This window comes from Orcinus orca, chromosome 8 (assembly GCF_937001465.1).
Source record: "Orcinus orca chromosome 8, mOrcOrc1.1, whole genome shotgun sequence".
Classification (NCBI taxonomy): domain Eukaryota; kingdom Metazoa; phylum Chordata; class Mammalia; order Artiodactyla; family Delphinidae; genus Orcinus; species Orcinus orca.
This window is the reverse complement of record NC_064566.1, coordinates 15804404-15827205: the sequence shown is the minus strand read 5'-3', so window position 1 is coordinate 15827205 and position 22802 is coordinate 15804404. Positions and strand designations below refer to the sequence as shown.

At 41.9% G+C, this 22802-nt stretch overlaps 1 protein-coding gene across 5 annotated transcripts in view; it reads left to right on the top strand.

Annotated features, from left to right (window-relative positions):
* Positions 1–22802, top strand: part of EXT2 (exostosin glycosyltransferase 2) — a 129711-nt gene that overhangs the window by 36535 nt on the left and 70374 nt on the right. The window lies entirely within an intron of this gene.

The window sequence follows — 22802 nt, the reverse complement described above, 5'->3', positions numbered from 1 at the left end:
CCGTCAAATAAATATGTATTGAGTACCTGCTTTGTTCCTAGAATGGTATGGGCACACTGAGGGAGATTTTTGAAAAGGGAGGGAGGGAGGGACACAGATCCTGTCTGTAAGAAAGGCCATCAGGGTGCTGGGAGAGTACTTTCAGTAGTGTATGAATGAAGAGGCCAGAAGTGCTGTCACTCAGTCGTACTGTGGAGAGCCAGGAACGGATCAGGAGGTGAAGGGGGCTTCACGACTGGCTGGCCTCGAATAGGGAGAGAGGATGCTCTGAGAGGTGCTGACCTTCTCCCAGAGGTTGGCTTCTGTGGGAAAGACTCGGTAGGTCAAATGGAGCAGCCCGAGGGGGGGCATTGGAATCCCAGCAGCAGAGAACTTTGTAGGGAGTTAGAAGGAAGGGAAGGTCACTGACACGTGGAGAGTAATGAAAGGATGTGTGATGAGAGGGGAAAGCAGTATCGATTAAGGAGATTGAGGGAAAAAAATCAAAGAGCTGGAAGGGACCTTAGAAATTATTCAACCCCTTTCTCATGTTTTATAAATGATGTATAAACCCTAGAGTTCAAGTGATCTTGAGAATGAATTGCTAGGGTCAGAGCTGAGCCTACCCTTGAACCCAGGTTTTCTGATTCCAGCCGATGACTTTTTGGGGGAAAGGGGGACATTGGGTACTGCAGTATTTTCCAGACTGAGGGTCTCATGATTCATTAGTGGATCATGAAGTCAGTTCAGTGGGTCTTGACTGGCATTTTATTTTTTTAAAATGAAAGATAATAGAAAGATACTAAATTATGACATAGCAAGGGTAAATACTTCCTGAAACCTTTGTTTCTTTTGTATGAATGCGCATGGTGAGTTGCAGTATAAAATGTATTTGTATGTTTCTTAGTGTGGGTCCCAGTCCAGAAAGTTTGAGAAGTGTTGGTAGTGGAAACCACATGGGCTTTTGACTCGGAGAGACCTGAATTTGCATCCCAAGCTGTGGTGTCTTGTCTATCAACTTCGTGAATGTGGGCAAATTACCTAGCTTTGCCAAGCATCAATTTTCTTATCTCAGACCTGGGGATAATAATACGATAGAGCAATTGTGTTGATTAAATGAAATCACTGACTTAAAGCATCTAGATTTTGGTCTGCCTGCTGGCCATCATCTGGGAGCGCTCCGCCTGGATCTGTGTTTGAGGCTGGCAGGAGCCTCCTGGTGTGGAGCTTGGTCTTCAGGAACCACAGTGAGTTACCAACGTGGATGTATTATGCATTTGCTTCTGGGCTTGGAAACTTGAAACAGAACTTTTTCCTGTGGGTCTGGTGTACTTTCTTCATCTTGGCATGGAGGGAGGGTCACCTCTCTGTTTTTCTGTTAGGATCAGGATGGCTTATGAAAATCAGTGGTTCTCTACCTGGCCTTAAAGAAAAAAAATTCATTGGCACATTTGGATAAAGTACTATTACTTTTTCCCTTTTCCAATGAGAAAAGTTTTCGTACTGAGTCTCTGCCCACCCTACTACCCCCCCTTTTAGCATGTTCTCTGCTAGATCATTTATTCATTTTTTGAACTAGAAGATTAAAAAATAAGCTTAAAGAGAAAAGTCAAAATCAGAATTGACATTTGGGTGGTGAACAGTTGAAGAACTAGAGTTTTACTAGGTACGTGCTAAAAATAAAGGAAATTTTTATGTGAATTTAAGAGGACCGGTCAGATACCTCTTAGGAATAGCTGTTGTTCACCTCCTACTGAAAGGAGAATGAAAGAATATGGTTTTCCTTGTTCTCTGCTGCTTCCCTTCCCCTCTCCTCTCCTCCTCCTGCTGCCTCTGCCGCCCTTCCCCCATCCCTTTCCAGTCAGCTCCATCCCATATTTGAAATCCCGCTGGAGAGCGGAGACGAGCGCTTCATCCCCAGATGACTTGGGCCAGGGGCTAAAACACTGCCATAAATCTGCAGCTCATTTTAATGCCACGTTAAAACAGTGTGAGCGGCTGGTTTCCGTGGCCCCTGCCCTCTTTCTTTATGGGCTTCTTTGGCTCTTCTTTATAAAGAGGCCCTGCGGAGTCATTTTAAAGTTCTTATCAGTTTGCTGACAGGTATATGGGCCCTTTTGCCGAGTCCAGGAGCTCTGGCAGGCGTGTGAAACTTCTGATATTAAAATTGAAGAAAAATGCCAGGCAGAAGGGATTGGGTAGCACAGCGGTGATCTGGAGGGAAAAGTCTAGCAAGATAATTAACCTCTGCAGGTCCGGAACTTCGCCCTTGGCCGGATACCTGGCTCCTGGTTGGTGGGGGCAGGGCAGCCAGGGTTAGGCAAGGGAGGGTTTTCCAAGGGCTTTTATTTTTATCCCCTGATTAGAAATGCCGTTCCGCTGGTAGTTTGTGCTTTCAGGCTTCAGCAGGCGAGCTGGGCAGCCCTGAAGGGCTAAGGGAGCAAGCTTTACAATGTAGCTTTTTTCCTAAAGGCCATCTGACTGGCTAGACCTCTGCTCACACGTCTCTGCCAGCTCCAGCTCGCTGTCTCTGTGCCCACGGCATCACTGTTAGCGAATTCAAAGGGACTTTCATCAGTCTGCTTCACTGCCCCTTTTAGACCAGGTTGCTAACCCCCAGTAATCCTCCCAGACTGCTTTGTGGAAGCGCCAGGCCCTCTATAAATGTCAGCCCGCAGTGCTTGGCCCTTCGTACCCTCTCGGTTACAGAGAGGTGGACTGGAAGCTGCCCCTCCCTCTCTTCCACCACTTTTCCTTTCTCTCTTCGCTGGAAAACTCTAGCAGCAGACAGCTGAGGGCAAGGAAAAACCATTACCTGGATCCAGGCCAGTGGCTTGATGGAGCCTCAAAATCGCTGGCATCTCCTGACCAGAATGTTTTTCCAGGCGTTTCAAAAAGTACATCCTCACCCTCCTTCTGCTTTCAGCTTTCCAGCCTTGATTCCAGACGGCTGGCTGGGTGCATTATGCCCCAAGAATCTACTTTATATCTGTCTGCTCTTCTTCTCCTAACTAAAGCTTTTAGGAAGAGGGTAGTAGAGATAAGCAAAATCCAGTGGACATATATTTTTAACTGCTCGGCACCCTTTTGGCACAAACACATTATTTTCCCTTTTTCGAATAGTTTTGGACATGAGTACTTTTGCAAGTGTGTTCAAGGTAAAATAGTCATTTAACTTGAGGTTGAGGCAAAAGCAAGGAATTTTTGTAGTAAGTTGGTCAAATGATATAGCTGTTGATCTAGGATTGATGATTTTCATTGAGCAAACAATAAAAAATACTGGTTTGTTTCATTACTCATGTAGCTCCTGTGGGGAGAGTAATTAGGTATAAAAACCAAACAAGCAATAAAACAAAATAAAATGCCCCAAACTCCAAAGCAACAGAACTACTATTTTGTACATTTCTGACAAATTGATATCCTAGAATTAGTTAAGAAGTTTACTGGACTGGATGTTATTGCTTATGGTACAGTTTTAATAAGCTTACTAAAAATGTCTAACAAGTAATATATTGGAAATTCTCAGTAAATATATGATGATGAACAGTCTTCATCATACAGCCTTTGCAAGGGGTGTGGGTATGTGGAATGGTCAGTTTCCTCTTTGGGCACCGGTTGGAGAACTGTCTCTAGAATTAACCACGGGTTGGTTAATCCCTTGTAACGAGTCCACGATATGGGACATTGCTTCCGGAAATGGCCTCGCTAATAAAAGTGTTAAATATTAATTTTCAGCCTATATAAGGATTGTCTGACTCTTTGGGGCTGGTTTCCTACAGGGTGGGACCATTTGTGAAGCATTTCTGAGAAATAATTGCTCATTACAGGAAACATAGTGCAGGTTTGAATTCATTATATACCTACTCAGAAAAATATCTAGGTTTGTTTACAAAACAGTAACTTGTAAATTATCAAGTGTTGATACATTTGGTAAAGAATTCACTACTGTCAGGTCTTCAGTAAGGGTCAAACTGACCCATTAGATTTCTGTCTATATTTATAAATCTTAATATAGATTATTATATATTTTTCTATCTCCCTCAGCCTTGAAGAGGTTGAGAGAGTTTGGAGTTGCATGGTTACTTTACAATAACACAATTAACCTTGTAATTCCAGGCTACTGTTCTTCGGAATGTAAGACAACAGTCATATATATTTATTACATTCAATTTGACTTAAAGACCTTTAGTACTGGATCAGACCAGGACTGGTACAGAAGTAGCTCCATATAAACCATTTCTGGCAATACAGTTCTCTCTCTCCTTGTAACTTAAAGGCTAATTTGTTGTATTTAAATGTGCACTTATTTCCCATTTTGATAAGGCTTTAATAGGAGGTGAGCAGGTCACTTCTTATCTTTCAGAATCCAATACTTTTTATTAAACAGAGCAAGTGGTTTGTCTTCAAGTATTTGAAGTCCATATATGTATTGAAGTATTTTTAATTTCCATGTTAATTTGGCCAGGTTTTGATGATCTTATATCATTTGTATTTTAGAGGGATCTTTGAGTTTTTGTTTGAAGCTGCAGACTGAGGGTTGAGTTCTCTCAACCCTCTTGCTCCCACTCAGATTCTTAAATGTTTTCTGGGGTGGGGAATGGGGACATGAATTTCTCTTGAGAGTCCTTGCCATGATGAACCTCAGTTATTCTTACTCATAGGTATATGTCATCATCCAGGTAAGAAAGAGCAGGGGAAACAAAAGTGAGAACCACTGACATAGCAGGTGTAGCTATTTCAAACTTCTCCCTCTGTTCAGAGTCCCAATTTACGGAACGTACGTTGGAGTTTCCACTCAGGATCAACAGGAGAGTTTGTCTTGATAACATGTGATCAGAAGAAGGAGATTCCCAGATGCAGGCGGCTTATAGGGGCCCACGTGCCCCTGGTCAGCTGGCACAGTGATAAGAGGCATTGGGCCCACAGGCTTCTCAACTCCTCTTCCTCCGGGAATGTGTGGGGACAGTGGAAGGGCTCCCATGGGACCTGACTGCTGAGTGAGTTAGTATCCACAGCCAGAAAAAAAGAACCTGCCAAAAACTAGCTCCTCGGCCGTCTCTGGAATGGTTACTACATGGGAAGCAGATGCAAGAGGGAACATGGCCCTAATGTGGCATGACATGGGATGAAACGAGCCCTCAAGTCCCGTCCTCAGTCCCTTCACACATTGTATTTGTGTGTGTGTCTTAATTAAAAGGGCTAGAGGCCTTTCAAGTGTGTCTGTTGCAGTGAGACTTGCTTTATATTTACCTTCTCTGATCAAACAAACTTATGCTTTCTCCTGATTTTAGCATAGCAAACACGGGAAATCTCACCCCAGGCAGATTCCTTTACAACTAGTTGACCCAAGTCGTGCTCTTATTTATTTATTTTTGATGACAGAGTCTGATTAAAGGTTTCCAATCCACCTTTTAGCTAGTCCACGGACCCAACCAGGAGGCAGGGCTTGTCAGCTGCTAATCACTAAAGAAGCTCCCTGATCTGACCTAGGGAACAGTGGGATTCAGAGGCATGGATAACTCTGAAACGGGGCACGGGAGAAATGAATCTCTAGTCCCTTTGCTGAGAAGGTTTGACCAAACACAGTTTTATTGGTCAGTGGCTCCTGCTTTAGTAACCTTTCACCCCCACGGCTCTTGGAGGTACAAGCCATTGGCCGGCCTTGCCTTTGAACTCCTCATGGCTCCTGCCACCTCAAAGGCTCCCAGTCAGAGGCTTGTGTTTTGCTTGGGATCTCTCCTCACAGCAGGGTGTCAGCAGTTGGGAAAACTGATCCACCCTTAGAACCCTGACGTATTTGAAGGTGATACCCCTGAGACTTGAAACCTATGGCTTTCTATTTCAGGAGCTGCCTGTCACACGTCAAGAAACACAACTCAGGCTGCCCCCTTTTCCTCCTCTGTCCCTTCTTGCTTCCCATAGGGCAGGAGATCGTAACATTTGAGCACACCCCAGAAGTATTTGCGGAGTCCTTCCCTACTTTCAAGCTCTTTTGCCCCTTTCTCTTCCCGGCTTGCCCCAAGTAGCATCTATTTTTGAAAGAATTTTTCTTTCAGATAAGGCTAAAACACGCAAATTAAGCCATCTTTGGTGTCTGGGAGCTGAATCGATGGGGAAGATGGTCTAGGGGAAGTATCACAGGGCTTACATGTTCAGCTCCAGTGCGTCCAGGTTGGATGAGCCCTACTTTTAAGATAGCCCAGCTGCACTCTTCCCTGTCTTCTTGATCCGTTCTATCTTCTGGAAGAAGTTGATCTTCCAAAAAGAGATAGAAGTGGCATGGATTGCTCTCCCACATCTGCTTGGCTTCCAGACTAAGGAACAAGAGTGAAAGCTTTAGTGTTGAGAGGCAAATCCAGGGACCTGTGAATATTAGATGACTTCAATATAGCTTCTTCGGCAAGAAATCCAACCACTCATTCTAAGAACATTGAGTAGAAAATGCCTTCTACTTAAGATGCCTTTAGCTTAGAAAAGGAGCAAATGATCCTCTGCTTTTCTAGAATTCAAGTAGAACGTTACTGATAATCCTTAGCAGAAAGGACACTCTGGCAGGGTCTCTTTCTGCTTCAGAGTAAAGGTTGAGTTTTTAGCAGGTACCCAGGTACCAGAAGAGACAGGCCTGGTTTTACTACTGTCTAGTTCTTTCTTTGGTCGTGAGTATGGTCATGAGCTTACACTTTCCAGTTGACCAAGGGAAGGGGAGAGTTAATATTTATGTTAACTGCTGTGTCTGGTACTGTGTTAGGAACTTCCTCATGAGAACCGGATGAGGTAGTTGTTATTCTCATTTTATGAAGGGGGACAGTGAACCTTAGAGGCTGGTAGATGGCCTGTAGTCACAAAGCTTTAGTGGCAGGCTTGGGACTGGGAAGAATTTGTGGCATATGATTAAGAAGTTCACTTTTCTCACCTTGTCTCCAGGGGCATTTCCCTTTTACACTGAGATAAGTATGTCTTTTGGGACATTCGTGTATTGGTGATGGTTTATAGGTTGCTTCTCTTTGCCTTTAGTTTCTGTTTTCCACCTAATTGCAAATTTACTTCTCCCATTCTAAATCCTATTGCATGACTTTGAGAGAGGAAGGAATTTGAAGTCCCCATTCTTCACTTGCCTCTCTTTGCCCCATGTTCTAATTCTTTCTCTGTATCCTTCCTCTGACGGCAGCTCAGGTTTTTAAACTCTTTATAGGAATCGACCATATTACATGATACCACGTGAGCTTATAAAGAACCTGTAAATATGTATTAGTCTTTGGAAGAAAACACCTTGTCTAATTAAAGACTGTTGTGAACTTAACCGAGCACACTATCTTGCCATCAGATGTCTTGGGCCTCATCGTTCAGACCGCCTCCTTACATTTTCTTGATTCTTAAGGATCAAAAATGGCCAGAGCCATTTTCTCCGGTAATTACACGTGGAACTGACTGCATGTTAATTCTTTAATCACTCCCCGTAAATATAAATACTGAGGATGGAGATGAATAGAAGGAAATCTTTGCTTCAAAATGGATGACATGGGCTTACATATGGGCTTTTGGGAATTTTCCGGCCAGCTCTGTCTCAGAATAGGATTTGAGTACTGGTCCATGTACTTGCTTGTTTTCCTAAGCTTTGAGTGACTCGTGGTTTTAGATGTAAGAATAAGGTCTAGAACTCCTAGAAATCAGCTGCACAAATGGAAGTTGTTATGTATTCAACAACTATTCCTATGGGGCTGGGGCTGCTGCTGGTGTTGAGAGGCCTTCAGCAGTTCTTGGGAGCGTGCTGGGGGGACGTGGCCTGGAAGACTGTGTAAAGACCACTTCATCTCAGCGCCAGGAAAATGGGATTAAATTGGGGGAAGTTGAGGGATGGTTAACAAAAATGCTGGGAGTGGAGAAAGCTAGATTTAAAGGAGCAAGTACTCTACAGCCAGCCTAGGGCAAAGGCTGTGAGCAAGTTCTCAAAGTCCCGAGAAGGGTGAGAAGGAGAAGAAAGGGCCCATTTTGTGTGGCAGAGTTTTATAACCACAGTCGCTAGTATTAAGGTGATTTTATTTTTCTTTTCACCACCTATGTGCCAGCTGGGTAGAGACTATTTTAAACAAGACAAAACTACAACAAACCTACTGTGGATTCCGAATTCTAATATATTTTTAGAAGGCTGGGAATATGGGATAAGGTAAAAATAAAATTGAGATTAAATCCTAGGAGAGATGAATTCCTAGCAAGAATTATCGGGCTCTATGTGAGATCCTAGGAGAAGAGCAAAAATGTGTTCATTAGGTGTGACACATTAGATCTTGCACTGGGCAGTGGCTGTACTGAACGTTCAAAATGTTCTCAGCTGTTCCCCTGCAGCCACACAGCTGAAAATAGAGACCCTACTGGTTAAGACAAGTCTAGTCCTGCTTTGTTGCTGCTGTTGGGTAGAATGAAACACTGAGGATGGTGATCTGTCGCCTTAGTCTGTTCCAGTTTCCCAAGATAGTTGGGCCTTACGCTAGAGGAACTGCAGGATACCAGTGGAAAGAGGCGGTGAGAACCCGCAGAAACGCACTGCCCTAAATCTGTAGTATTTAGGGGCTGAGTTTTTGAATCCTTGCCCTTGAGTGGGGCCTGGTAAGTTTTGCTTTGTACTGTGGGCCATCAGAGAGTTTTTAATCTAGCTGGGAAGATGGGTTTTTTGCCCCCATGAGATAACAGTGGGGCAGAGAATTAGACACTAACTCTTGTGTAAAAATTGTCAGATGAATTTTAAAAAGGGCCTCAGTGTAATTTTGAGATTAAATGAAGTACAGGTATGATTTTTTTTTAATTACTAAATTTTACTTTTCAGAGCAGTTGTAGGTTCACAGCAAAATGAAGCAAAATGTAGAGAGAGTTGCCCATACCCCCTGTTCCCACAGCCTCCCCCATAACAATGCACCACAGTGGTTCATTTGTTACGGTTGAACCTACACTGACACATCCTTATCTCTCAAAGTTCATAGTCTACATTAGGGTTCCCTCTTGATGTTATACATTCTATGGGTTTTAACAAATGTATAATGACTTATTTCCTCCATGTCACTATTTCTTTTTTTTTTAAATATATTTATTTATTTATTTATTTTTGGCTGCATTGGGTCTTCATTGCTACACGCGGCTTTCTTTAGTTACGTCGAGCAGGGGCTGCTCTGACTTGCGGTGCACGGGCTTCTCATTGCAGTGGCTTCTCTTGTTGCGGAGCACGGGCTCTAGGCGCGTGGGCTTCAGTAGTTGTGGTGCGCAGGCTCAGTAGTTGTGGCTCGCGGGCTCTAGAGCACAGGCTCAGTAGTTGTGGCTCACGGGCTTAGTTGCTCCGTGGCATGTGGGATCTTCCCAGACCAGGGCTCGAACCCGTGTCCCCTGCATTGGCAGGCGGGTTCTTAACCACTGCGCCACCAGGGGAGCCCCATGTCACTGTTTCTAATTTAATTCCATTGTGGTCTGAGTGCACAAATCATATGATTTCTATTCTTTCACGTTTGTTCACGTATGTTTTATGGCCCAGAATGAGGTCTGTCTTGGTGAATGTTACTTGTGAGCTTGAGAAGAATGTATAATCTGCTATTGTTGGATGAAATAGTCTATAGATGTCAATCATTTGGTGCTGTTAATAAGTTCAACTATGTCCTTACTGATTTTCTGCCTGCTGGATCTGTCCACTTCTGATAGATGGGTGTTGAAATCTCCAGATCTAGTAGTGGATTCATCTCTTTCTCTTTGAGGTTCTGTCAGTTTTTGCCTCATGTATTTTGATGCTCTTTTGTTGGCTGCGTACACATTGAGGATTGTTATGTCTTCTTGGAGTATTGGCCTTTTTATCATTATGTAATGCCACTCTTGATGCCTTGTAATTTTCCTTGTTCTGAAGTCTGCTCCGTCTGAAATTAATATAGCTACTCCCACTGTCTTTGGATTAGTGTCAGTATGCTATATCTTTCTCCATCCCTTTACTTTTAGTTTATATGTGTCTTTGTATTTAAAGTGGGTTTCTTATAGACAACGTATAGTTGGGTCTTGTTTTTTGATCCGCTCTGACAAGCTTTTAATTGATGTACTTAGACCATTAAAAATGATGAAAAGAACATGGACTTCAGAGCTAGACAAAATGGCTTCGTGTTCTGGATCTTCAGTTATCAGCTTTGGGACCATGAGCAAGTTACTGTTAGCCTTTCTGAGCCTTGTTTTCTTGTCTGTAGGATTATCTCTTTTCATATAGGATTGTTGTGAGGGTCAAGTGAAAAAGTATATACCATGTTTAATTGATTCTCAGACCCTTATTTTTTCATACTTCAAAATCTTTGATGTCAGATTGTGTTAAAATTGATATTGTTTTAGCATTGTATCATATCTTTTTTTTTTTTTTTTTTTTTTTTTTTGCGTTACGCAGGCCTCTCACTGTTGTGGCCTCTCCCGCTGCGGAGCACAGCCTCCGGACGCGCAGGCTCAGTGGCCATGGCTCACGAGCCCAGCCGCTCCGCGGCATATGGGATCTTCCCGGGCCAAGGCACGAACCCGTGTCCCCTGCATCGGCAGGCAGACTCTCAACCACTGCGCCACCAGGGAAGCCCCATTGTATCATATCTTAATTGGAAGCTTTTTCTTTCTTAGTGTTATGTAAAATAATGGTGCATCTTACAATCATTTGTGTCAGGCAGCTATCCCACATTAACGGGACTGCGTAAATCCTAAACAAAAAAATATAAATCGAACCTAGCAGTATATAAAAAGAGATATCTATCATAACTAGATGAGGTCAGGAATATAAGATTGGTTTAACATTAAAAATTTAATTAATGTACCTTCTCACATTAACAAAATGAAGGAGGAAAAACCTACCTGATCATCTTAAAAAGGTAGGAAAAAATCATTTGATAAAATTCCGCAATCATTCTTGAGAAGAACTCTCAGCTAAATGAGGAATAGAAAGGAACTCCTGTAACATGATAAAGGATATTTATGAAAAACTTAGAGCTAACATTATACTTACTGGTTCAGTACTGAACGCCTTCTCCTAAAATTGGGATCATGTCAAGGATGTCTGCTCTCTCCACTTGTGCCCAGCATTGTGCTGAAGGTCCTAGACAGTGCAAAAGAAAAATAAAGGCATAAAAATTGGAAAAGAAAAAGGAAAACTGTCTTCATTTGGAGATGACATGATTGTGTATTCAGAAAAGCCAAAGGAATCTACAAACTACTAAACTAATAAGAGATGTTATACCAAGGTTAGAATACAAACTCTTTGGCTCTAAAGAAAATTTGAATTTTAGCTGAAACACTTTGTCTCGTTTTCTTGTCATGAGACACGTGGTGGTCTGGTGGTCTTTTGCGACCTTCTGTAACATAACTAGAGATGGAATTAAACTAATTTTATTATGTGTATTTTGCAATTATCCACCTTCCTGGATTCTGTAATTAGTTCGCATATTTCTAGCTGATTCTCTTGAGTCTTCCAGATATAAAATCCTATCATCTGCAAATAATGATTGCTTTTGTGTTTAGGGAAATGAAGGCTATATTATGGTCTTCACATAAGAGAACAGTATCAGGAGGATATGTAACTAAATATAGAAGAAAACTCCACTAACCATAGCTAAAGAAGTCAGGGCTTGTATGTCTCACATTAAAAGAAATCTGGAAGTAGGCAATCCATCCAGGGCAAGTGTAGTGATTCAGTGATGCCATCAGAGAAGCAGGCTTCTTTCTCTGTTTCTGCTCCATCACCATCAGCATGCTGGCTTTGTCTTTTCATTTACAGTACGTCTGCCTCAATTCCAGCCAATCATGTCTGCATTCCACGCAAGCAGAGGGAGAAGACCAAGGGAGAAAACCAAAAGGCTTACCCTTAAAAGACTTCATCTTTTTAGTTAGGAAAACTCACATACCCAGGGGCTGTACCAGTACTGTGTCACACGGTCATCCATTGCTGCACAAGAGGGTGGAAAATTTAGTATTTTAAGCTGGTTTTGTTAGTAAAGATACGGAAGGTAATGGATGCTGGGGAGGCAACTAACATCTGTCAGGACTAATAGTAATCTGGACTGTGAGAAGTTGGGGTAGTGGAATGAACTTTGCCATTAATTGTGTGTGTGTGTGTATGTGTATGTGTGTGTGTGTACACAATCTCACTGGGTATTGCTGGGATACAAGAGTTTTGGTTTTTTGTTTTATTTATTTTAAACACTATTTTGTAGCTGGCCACTTAACTGAACTTCCTTATTTGCTCTGATAGGTTTTTAGTTGATTCTCTAGGATTTTCTTAATAGCCAATCAATGGAAAGTTCTTGGATTTCTTTTCAAATTCCTTTCTTTTTCTGTTTTCTTATTGTTTCTACTAGTTTCCTTATGTTTCCTTCATTCTTTTCCAAATTATCAAATTGGGTGCTTACTTTATTTTTGGATGGTAATTCTGTGTATATATCAGAGTAAAGTTAAACTATGAGACTAGAAGCAACTAAAATTTGGAAATATTTGAGGTCTCAGTAGATTTCATCTCTTAAGATTTTTTAATTGTTGTTGTTTTTTTATTAATTTTTTTATTTATTTTATTATTTTTTTGGCTGTGTTTGGTCTTCGTTGCTGCGGTGGGCTTTCTCTAGTTGTCGCGAGCGGGGGCTACTCTTCGTTGCGGTGCGCGGGCTTCTCATTGTGGTGGCTTCTCGTTGTGGAGCACGGGCTCTAGGCGCGCGGGCTTCAGTAGTTGTGACATGCATGCTCTAGAGCGCAGGCTCTGTAGTTGTGGCGCACGGGCTTAGTTGCTCCGCGGCATGTGGGATCTTCCTGGACCAGGGCTCGAACCCGTGTCCCCTGCATTGGCAGGTGGATTCTTAACCACTGCGCCACGGGAGAAGCCCAATCTCTTAAGATTTTTAATAAAAGCTGGCTATATGCTTTTCTCTTTTCAGTAGATGAGATGTGTTATCAGTCTTCAACTTAACATTTAAGGCAAATGTCAGATTTTTTATTTAGTGAAATTATTGAGGAAAGAAAAGTTTTAATATTTCCATAAGGCACAAAACCCCATAGGCTTAAGGATTTTAATAAAATCCTATACTGTGTATACATAGAGTAGCTAACATATATATAATACTCGGTGAATAGAATTTCATAGTTTTTAATCCTTTTAAACAACGCTAAAAATGGTGTGCTAAATTCTTTGATACTCCCTCCTCCAGGAGATGGAGCTTAATTATCCTCCCTTTGAATACAGTCCGAATATAGTGACTTGCTTCTAGCGCATAGATTATGAAATGGGGATGGTAGCTTTACAGTGGAGAAACCAGGCAAACCCCACCTTAACCAGGGGATCAAGGTGAACTTCCCCTGTAATAAGTCACGGTGATACCATGTGTCCCCCGATATGAAGTAAAGAGAAAAGCACATCAGCTCTGTAGTATTCTCCAAAATCCATAACCCCAGTCTAATAAACCAACCCAGATTGAGGGACATTCTGCAAAATTCCTGACCACACTAGGCAAAAGTGTCAGGAAAGATGGAGAAACTGTCACAGATGGGAGGAAACTAAGGAAGCATGACAACCAAATGCAATGCAGTGTCCTAGATTAGATCTTGGAACAGAAAAGTGACCTTAGAAGAAAACTGGGAAAATCCAAAAAGAAAACAGACGTCTGTAGCTGAGTTAATAGAATTAACTAAATGTTAACGTCTTAGTTTTGATCGTTGTACCGAGGTGATACAGGATGTTAACATTGGGAGAAGCTGGGTGAGGGTATTCGGGAACTCTCTGTACTACCATTGCAACTGTTCTCTAAAATTATTTCAAAATGAAAAATTAAAAAGAAAGCAATTGCAAGTTTGCATGGTAAAGAAATAAAAAAAATTTACACCTACCAAAAAATTGTGGAATGAACTCTGCTACTGTTACGTGAACAGATGTCTCTGGCTTTGAGGAAAGTTCAGTGAGTGGTATATGTGGCTTCCTCAGGTGCTGTGATCAAGTAATTGAGATGGTGGGCCTGGGAACACTGCGCTAGATGATGGAAAAGTGCCTCCAGGGGCATCAGGGACTTTTAGGTGGAAGATGCGCGTGGAGAGCGCGAGTAAAGTAGCTTCGTGAGTACGGGAATGAAGAAAAGCACTCTCAGATTTTGTGGAGTAAGGTATTGTAAATGTAATTAACAAAATAAATATTTTAAGTAAAGAAAAAACTGGAGTGCTGATAAATTCCTGATATATTAACCTTTTCTGCTTCAGAAATCTCTCTTTATTTTAAAGGCGGTAAATCCTTTTTATTGTTGTTTGTTGAATCATTGAGTAAAGGTATCAAATGTTAGTGAACTTCCTCTTCTCCTCTAGAAAAACTGACAACACAGGCCTAGTACGTTTTTAGAAAACCTTCAGTCCATGAGAAGTGCCCCTGAGGGGTTTTGTTGGTACTTTTTCCCCCTAATTTTAAGTACGTTGTCTTGTAACTGTTATGTTTATAAAAGTGGGATAAGCAAAAGAATAAACAAAAAGCCAGTCTTGCAGTAGTTCTCAACTAGGAATCAGGATGCTCGGATTATCATTTGACCTCACCAGTGCGTGGCTTTGGCTGCCAGGTGGAGGTTGTTCGAGCCTGTCTCTGCTGCCTCCAGGCTGGTGTGAGGTTAGGCAAGAAGGGCACTGGGCTCCCTGCTCTTGCCCTCTCATCTGTACGGGAAGGTAGCGAGGAAGAGAGCCAGTGTAACCCTGCGGAGTTTGCTGCATAGGAGGCTTTGGAGCAATAGTAGGAATGCTCATTGGTTCCATTTGTCACAGCAAACAAATGAAAAGGAACTCATCAGCCTGTGGTGCACTGGTGCTTGGAAAGCCTTAGAATCCCTTTGGAAGTTTTCAGATTCATCTTCAGACACAGCTTTGAAAAATTAATCCATGAGGCGTGGAAATATTTTCCAGCCCTTCACCTGAGATATATGGTTCTGTCAGTGTAGTAAGCTGAGAGAAACTCAGATCCCTTGTACTCAGATCCTTGTACTCAGATCCCTTGAATCTCCCAGGTTGCGCAGAGGCAGAAGGGCTTTTGCATCTTTAACGATGCAGCTGTTTCTTAAACTTCCTGAGGGAGAAGGCGAATGCTTTATTTACTCTGTCTTGGTTCTCTGCACTTATTCAGTCTGTTTTATTGTTTTTCATTAATTTTGGAAAATTCTTAGCCATTATTTCTTTAGATGTATCTGTTGCCTTGTTTCCTGCCCCTCTTCTGGAACTCCAATTACAGCTACTGTAAGAACATTAGATATGGTTCTACAGTTCTTGGGTGCTCTGTTCTGTTTTCTTACACTCTTTCTCTTTGCATTTTGGTTTGGATAATTTCTTTTTTATTTTCAAGTTCACTACAGTATTTCTTTCCTTTGCCATATCTACTGTGCTGATAAACCAATTGAAGAAATTCTATGATACTATGTTTTTTACTTCTAGCATTTTCATTTGGCTCTTTTTCTTATAGTTTTCATCTCTCTACTGAATACTCCCGTCTGCCATCTGTTCATGTAAGTGGTCTGCCTTTTTTACTAGTTCCTTCAACATATTAATTATAGTTAGTTTAAGGCCCCCATCTAGTAGTTCCAACATCTTGGTCATCTTTGGCTCTGGTTCTGCTGGTGGCTTTATGTTTTGACGGTGGATTGTTTTCTTTCGCATTTTGTTTCCGATAAATGTTGACTGAATGATGGACATTGTGTGTTAGAAAAACAAGAGACCTAAAGTAAATGTCATGTCCAGAAATGGGCAGACCTCTTCTTCTGTGAGCTGTTAGCATGGGAGGTTGACTCAGTCTAGTGTGTAATCAAGGTGGGTTTGGGTTTGTCCATTGCTAGACTTACCTCCAGCACCACACACTTCAGATGCTGCTGGTGGTCACCTGTTCCTGTGTGGGGCACAAGGTACTAAGGTTTTTCTCAGAGTTCCAGCCTCACCCTCCACTTTCAGCAGGCCCTGCCCGCCTGTGCCACACAGGAGGCCTTGCTCCCGTCCGTGGGTCGACTTCCCTTGCTTGTGTGTGGTGCGGGGCTCGTGGTGGAGCAGCAGGATTCTGTTCCCCTGGTCCAGCCGCAGTCTGGCAGGCTTGTTTGCTGGGGCCTTGGAGGTGGGGCTTTCTCAGCATTCTTGCTCCTCCCCCTGGGCAGCTAGAGTCTGCCCTCTGTCTGTGGGCGTCTGAGGTTGGAGGGAGTTTCCTGCCCCGCCCTTGGTGGTAGCTGACCTGTGCGCTGTATCCGTGTAGGAGCCTGATCTGAGCGAGTTCACCTGGTTGTCCTTCGGGGCAGATGGCTCTTGCGTCTGCCCCTGCTACCAGGGCAGCGTCCCTCTGAGTTGCTGGTGGGGGGTGTCCTGCTTATGTCTAGAACTTCCAGACTGCCCTACTAGCCCACACTCAGTTTGAGGAATTGGTTAAAACTTTAGCTGTATTTTGAGGCCGCTTTTACAGTAGCCACCCCTACTTTCTGTGCTTTTCCAAAGCTGACATAGTTTGAGTGTCCCATTGCTCCTGGATGTCACTCTTTGGAGTTTGGTCTCCCTGATTGCCTTATGACCATAGCTCTCCGATCGGCCCAAGACACCTTATGGTGTTAGTGGGGTATCTGGTGCCGTTTTCTCATTGTTATGGTGGATTCCATGTTCCCTTGTGGCTTTCTGCATCCTAAGCAGAAGCAGATCCTTTATGTTGTGACCAACCAGTGGGTGGGGGGTGGGGAAACAGCAGAATTGGGGCACCTACTGATCCACGGCTACATGTCGTTGTCGGGTGTTTGGACGGTGCTACCTCTTGCGATTTGGGACAGAGGCTTAGCTGGCTGGTTTATCATTTTATTTTGTGGTTTTCATTAGGAAAGTACTTTAATGCACTAAAATGAAGCCTGTCGACGTGGGTCACATTCAGGAGGTTCTGACGGGAAGGGCATATTGCACAGTCGGCTGCTGACTGAAGGGCACTGGAAAGCCGTCACTGCTTTGGGAGGCAGATGCTCTTGGACCGCTAGGGATCCTGGGGCTCTTGTCCTTCTGTATAGTCTTTGAATGGTTGGATAGCCTGTCCACTAGGAACAGACTTGCATGGCATAGTTTTAACAACCGTTTCTCTCTCTCGTGGTCTTTACGTGCGTAATATAAGGGCAACTTATAATCCCATTGCTGCCTTGCTGTTTCACCCAGAAACAAATTTTCCTTTTTTTCCCCTCAAATCCATTTCCTCCATCTTTTACCTTTTAAAATTCTGCATACAAGATGCGGTCATTATTATTAAATGATGGTCTTCCCCCTTTAAGGTCATGGGCTGGTACTTAGAAGATTTGGAAAGTCCCGTGAGATGCATGTGATGCCTGTGAGGGAGATGGATTTGTTCTTTCAACAAACGTTTGACTGCCCACTCCTTGACAGGCACTGTGCTAGGGGCTGCAAGACCAGTCGTGAGCAAAACCAGATGTGTTCCCACCCTCACAGTTTCCAGAGGAGTGCTGGCCTCTTCCTTGGAAGCTTAGAGATTCAGGTAGAAGGGGCATGTCATTGGTTGCTGTACTTTTCAGTATAAAGGTCTGTCACACTCGTACTTGATTTATTTTTATTATATCTAACTCTGTTCTGTGACCAGTTGGATTTCTTTACTGGCTTCAAGAATTGAGATGAATGGAGTGTAATGTTGAGATCCCATCCTGTCTCTCCTCTACCCCTTCCTCCCTTCCCACCCCAAAACAGTGCTGAGTGTATTCTAACATAAGTGACAGAGACCCTGAGGGGACAGGATGGATGCAAGGGTTGAGCAGAGAGCTAACGTGTTCTGATTATCTGTTCTGCACTGGCACTGGGCAGGGAGCTTTACAACCCTCGTCTCACTGGATCTTCAGCTCCATGAGAAAGGTGGTGTGGTCTCCATCTCATATACTTCAAAAAACAGAGGGGTTAAGTCACTTAAAATTGTGCAAGGTACTCATCGCCATGGTTCTTTCTACCATGCTGTGCGGACTTCCTTTAAACACTTGTTATTGCTAATCCTGTTGGCTTTATGTTACTGAAAATCAAAGAAATTAAACCAAAGTAGCAGTTTCAATTTGAAGTATTTATTTGCTTAAGTTAGTTTTAAGTTGGCCCAATCCTTGCCCTTTGCTTTATGATTCTAATATTTGAAAGCATCATAGGAACTTTGTAGTTCTTATGCTTTGAAATGTGCACATTCTACAAAATTACCATGGTACCTGTTTAATGAAGAAAAGCTAAATGCTTTGTCGAACGTTATTGTTCTGACCGTTTCATATGTGACTTGCCTTTCGGTTGTGTAGATCCACAGTGTAGAGTGCCTAGGGAATTTGCAGAGCTGTGGAAGAGTCCCTCATTTAAACTTTTCAGATAGGGATAAGCGTGGCCCCTGTTCTGGGGTGAAAAACCCTCAAAACATAATAAGCATTTGCATTTGCTCACTGGATGGGAACACTGGTGCTTTCATGTATTGCCAGCATAGCTGAAAACTCCTTCCTCTCTGCCGAAAAGTGGCTGACGCTGAGTCCTGGAGGGGCTGTAAATTATGCCTTCTAAACACTTCAAGGTGTTAAAGAGGTCCTGCAGAAATAATTAAGCCTGCAAAGTTCACTTATCCTCAGGCTGAGACACTTGAACTATGATTATTGGCAAAGCTTGCTTCCTTTCTGAGAGAAATTGTAATTTGGTGGACAGGGCTAGATGATTTGAGACACCTTAAATCAGCAGCTCTGTCCTACACTCGTGCAGTTGGCTGTTTTCTAGGTGGATTTGTTACCAATCATTGTTTCCTATAAATCCCAAATGCTGCTGTCTCTGCTGTGATTCAATGTGAACGTAAAGCTTTGGAATGCTTAAGTTTGAGTGTGGTGTGATTTAAAATAAAAGAACCTACGAAGATGGACCCATTTGGGTAGAAAAGGAGGTAAATATTTAAGCTGTGTGTGTTTATGTGTGGGGCTCACGCTTCTCCGTGAATTTTTACTCCTTTCAGTTCCTTGGTAGAGGACCGTTTCCTGAAACTTACTGTGTGCTGGTACTCTTAATACTCTAGAATGGGGTAGGGAAAGGTCTGACTGTAGAGTTAGGATTCATGAGTGGTGACACTGCCACTTAACAGCTTTGTGTCTCAGTTTCCTCACATATAAAATGAGATTTGCATCTGCCCCAAATAAGTGACAAACTGATAATAAAGAGCAAATGAGACCATGGATACAAAAGTGCTTTGCAACAGGGAAAACATTCTAACATTTGCAAGGATACTAATAAAAGAATGCCAGTTTCCACACCAAAGGAATTCAGTCTAGCTGGAGAGAGAAATGCGATCATCCGAAATAGCAGCAAAACAGTGATAGAACAGAATGTAAGACACCTGACCTATAAGATAAAGGCTGTAAATGCTGTGGTGTTTCACAGTAAGAGAAGATTGTTGATGTTGGGGGCGCTCAACCTCAGTAAAGTTCTCACAGAGAAGATGGATTCTTTTAGGTCTCATGAACTGTAGGTATTTTGGCTGGATGATGGGAGGGAAAGCAGCAAGATGACTGAGCAGGAAGGAGATTGGAGTGAGTGGAGTGTATCTAAGAAGCAGCAGCAGGCAACCAGCAGGCCCCCAGGCTGTACCCAGATGGCCGACCACAGGACAGCTTAAGTCAGATGGCCTTGGAAGCTAAATCTGTTTCTGATTTTCTTTGAGTAGGAGAAATTCTCATTGGGATGCTTTGCCTTCTTCTTAATGTTAGTGGAAACAACAGTCATCATATAACTCAGAAGTTATCCTTGGCTTTAACTAATGAATAGAGGACTTGCCCAGGAAACAGAACCAAAGTCAGTAAGTCTGGACTAGAAAGCGTCTTTTTCCTCCACCTATTTCGGTTATGCTTCCAGTTTCTCATGCTAAACTTGGAAATGTTCGCCCCCTTGTGTAAGTCCTAACAGTCTCTGATTTTGAGTGGACTCGTAGGCTGAATGAAGCTGGCGAGGTCGTCTACACCAGCATCCTGCTTTCATTAGGAACCGAGTTTAAACTCTGCTTGGATAAGAAACTGTCCTCTTTCAGAAGGCTCTGACACAGTAGCTGGTTTGGGAGTAACCCTCCTGTCAATAAAAGAAAAAGAAGTATAAGAGCTTATTGAAGTAGATGAAACAACAGTTCAGGGAGCAGCCCATGCAGTCAGGACTTGAGAGACAATTCCTGAGAGACAGGAGCACACTGAGGGGAGCTACTTGTTCACTCTGGCTCCTTCCCCAAGGGTGCTTCCTAATTCACAGCCCAGGGTATGGAGGCTTTGCAGAAAGCAGCAGTCCCACAGGGCTGACAGGTTGGAGTTAGGGGCTTCCAAAGTATCTGGGATTTGAAGAACAAAATCCCAGGAGAAAGGGAACCACGGGGATATAGCAAAAAATGGGCGTGCAATCTTCCCTTAAGGTGTTTGCCAACTTCTGAGGTGCACACGATCAGAACAAAACTCTGAGAATCCCTGCAGAAAGAAACAGCTGGGAGCCTAACAAGCTCTGTAGCTATTTCAGCAACCGTGTATAGTACTGATGAGATAAAGATCAGTGTTCAAGGCTGGCCAAGATGGAGGGGTCCTGGTAAATACCCCAGGCTTTAATTGAAGGCCCAGAAGGCCACACCTTCAGAGTAAGGGCAAGCTGAAAAAAGGTGGCCCTGACAAAACTTGAAACCAACCCCTGACAGGATTATAGTGGTCTGACTGCATTCTCTGTACCTGCCAGAAGAATATGTTACATTCTTAGGAGGAAGATAATCTGGATCATCCAGAACCTCTACAGTTTTTTAATACAGAATGTTGGCATCCAATAAAAAATTAAGATGCACGCTAGAAGTTGAAACCAAATGAACAAAATGGAGAGTAAAAAGATGATAGAAAAAGACTTACAGGTTATTCAGATATTGGGGTTATCAGTCGGGAACGAACAATGTTCAATAATATAGAAGAAGAGAAGGAGGATTTCCACAAAGTTTTGAAATCTTCTTTTAAAAAGTCAAATGGAAATTCTGCAACTGAAAAATATAAGAAGGGAAAGTAAGAATTCAGTACATTGGTTTAATAGCAGTTTAGACACACACACAAAAAAAGGATAAAGGATTATTGGACCGGAAGAAAAAGTAGTAGAAAATACCCAGATTGAAGCACAGAGAGGAGAAATACAGAGAAGAGAATAAGAGACATATGGGACATGGTGAAAACGTTTTACGTACATGTGTATTTGGAGTCCTAGAAGAAGAGGAGTGTGACAGAAGCAATATTTTAAAAAATATTGACTGAGAGTTTTCTAAAAACAGGGAGAGACATCAAATCATAGATTGGAGAAGCTCTCCAATCCTAGGTGGGATAAACACAAAGGGCCACACTGAGGTATATCTGTGAACCTCGATGAAACAAATAGAATGAGCATACACTTAAACTCAGCCGTATCAGAAATTACATTAAGCGTAAATGAACTATATATACAATTGGAAGCCAAAGATTTTTGAATCGGATAAAATATTAAAAGCCATTTATATCCTTTTTATAAGAGACAATCCTGAGACAAGCTTTGAGGGCACAAATTTGAAAGTAAAAGTTTTGGAAGTAAACACACGCACACACATGTACATGCACACGTGCACAGGCAGAGAAGAATCAATAAAGATAAAGAATATTGAAACAGTACTTAAAATCAACTTATTGTACTTGACAGTGGTAAAACATCTCATCAACGGCAAAATTCTTTTTTTCAAGTGCACATAGACCATTTACAAAAATAAGCTATGTACTGGGCCATAAATCAAGTTTAAATAAATTGCCAAGTTTTGAAATAATGTGTGTTTTCTGACTACAGTGCAAAGTAGAAATCAATAACAGAAAGATAAATAGAAAATCCCAAAATGTTTGGAAATTAAACAGCATACTTCTAAATGACCCATGGGTTAAAGAAAGTATCACAAAGGAAATTTAAAAACATTTTTCACCTAAATTATAATGAAAATGATATATAAATGTGTGGGATGCATTTAAAATAGTGCATAGAAGTAAATTTATAGCTTTACATGTATGTATTAAAAAAGAAGAAAGATTGAAATATCTAAACTTTAACCTCAAAAAGCTAAATGCAGGATGAATTAAAATCCCCCAAAACAGAAGAAAGTAAAAATAAGAGCAGAAAGGAACAAAATAGAAAAAAAATGTAAGATAAAGAAAATCAGCAAAACCAAACATTGGTTTTTTGAAAAGATAATAAAATTGATAAACATCCAGTAAGACTGATCAAGTACAAAGAGAAAACACAGATTATCAATATCAGGAATGAAAAGAGGTGTATTACTACAGGTTCTATAGGCATTAAATAGGCATTGACGAACATTTAGTCCAATAAATTTAACAATTTAGGTAAAGTGAACACATTCCTTGAAAAATACTACCTGCAAAACTGACATGAAAATGTGCGTAATCTTATGGGTATGAAAGAAAATTAATCCATGATTTAAAACCTTTACACATCAAAAAAACACCTAGCCCAGATGGTTTTTTTGATGAATTCTCAGTCTTTCAAGAAAGAAATAATGCCAACCTTGCATAAAATTTGTCAAGGAATAGACCTTTTTCAACTCCTTCTATGAGGCCAGCATAACTTGACACCAAAATCTGATTTTAGTATTACAGTGTTGAGCAAAAGAGTAAACGCTGTTTGATGCCATTCATATGAAATGCAGTAGTGGGCTAATAGAAATCAGAATAATGATTACTTTTGGAGGGGTGAGGTTCTGACTGGGGTGCTGGAATGTTCTATATCTTTATCTGGGAAGTAGTTATAAGAGTACTGAAGGTAGAAATTCATTG